Consider the following 1,715-nt stretch of genomic DNA (forward strand, 5'->3'; position numbering starts at 1 on the left):
CAAGTCAGGAGTGTCATATTCCCACTTGAATGGATGGGTGCGGCTCCAACAACACTCAAGAAGCATGACACCATCCAGCCTGCTTGATTGGCGCCACATTTGCCACCTTCGATATGCACTCCCTTCACCACTGAGGCAGCAGTGTTCTCCATCAACAAGACACACTGCACTAACTCACTAAAGGTCTTTTGACAGCACCTTCCAAGCCAATGGCCTCTGCCACTTAGAAGGACAAGGGCAGCAGATATATGGGTACATCTCTGCAACCACTTCCTCTAACACTTCCTCTAAGAAGCTGCACCTCTTGGTTACTTGCTGCCATTTCATTCCATTAATTTCTTCACCACTAGCGGCATATAACAACAGAAGCTACATAACCTATTTTGATATTCCTTGGTAGTTTCCTCTCACTCCATTTCATCAAATCCTGATCATCATTGACTGTTTGTTAAAACCCTCCCAGTCCTTAACTAACAATTCTTTTTGACTACATTGTTTAAGTTCCTTTTTAAAATCTAGTGTTACCTTTAGTTGTATCAAATGTGTTTGTTTAAGTCCTGCGGGGAATGTACGAACAGTGAATGGGGGTAATACTGGGTGAGCGTGTGAAGGTGGTCTGTATTTGAAGAATGAGAATTTAACAGCAGTCAGATAACTGATACTTTGTGTAAAAGACTCTAGATTCAGAAATGATTGTTCCTGTGAGGATATTTAAACCTTCACTCAGAATGGAGTGATGGTGCATGCGTGGAATGCTGAATCAAAAGAGAAGCCAGGAATAACACGGGGAATAAATAAGAAAGAAGCAGGGAGGATGTTTCCGTTTGCGGGTGAAACTAGAACTGGGGGGGCATAGCCCCAAAATAAGGGGGAACGGATTTAGGACTAAGTTGAGGAGGAACTTCTTCACCTAAAGCATTGTGAATCTGTGGAATTCCCTGCCCAGTGAAGAAGTTGAGGCCACCTCGTTGAATGTTTTTAAGGCAAAAATAGATTTTTGAACAATAGAAGATAGGGTGGCACGGTGGTTCAGTGGTTAGCACTGCTGCTTCACAGTACCAGGGACCTAGGTTCAATTCTACCTTTGGGTGACTTTCTGTGCTGAGCTTGTATGTTCTCCTCATGTCTGTGTGGATTTCCTCTGGGTACTCTGGTTTCCTCCCACAATCCAAAGGTGTGCAATGAATTGGCCATGCTAAATTGCCTGTTGTGTTCAGGGATGTGTAGATTAGGTGGGTCTGGGTGGGATGCTTTGAGGTTTGATGTGTACTTGTTGGGCCGAAGGGCCTGTTTCCACACTGTAGGGATTCTATGATTCCATGATAAGGGTTATGGTGAGCAGGCATATAAGTGGAGCTGAGTTCTACAAAAAAAATGATCAGCTATGATTCAAAAAATGATCTTAATGAATGGCAAAGAAGGCTTGCGGGGCCTGCCTCCTGCTCCTATTTCTTATGCTGTTATGGCACATCTCTGGAGCAGCTGGGACTTGAACGCAAGCCTCCTGGCCCAGAGGTATGGACACTACCATTGTGCCACAAATGTCTTAAATCAAATTCAAATACCACCATCTGCTGTGGCAGTATCTGAACCCAAGTCCCAGGGACATTATAAACAAAAGCAGAAATTATTGGAGAAACTCAGCAAGTCTGGCAATAGAGATAACAAGGTGTAGAGCTGGATGAACACAGCAGGCCAAGCAGCATCGGAGGAGC

This window comes from Rhincodon typus, chromosome 23 (assembly GCF_021869965.1).
Source record: "Rhincodon typus isolate 14 chromosome 23, sRhiTyp1.1, whole genome shotgun sequence".
NCBI lineage: Eukaryota > Metazoa > Chordata > Chondrichthyes > Orectolobiformes > Rhincodontidae > Rhincodon > Rhincodon typus.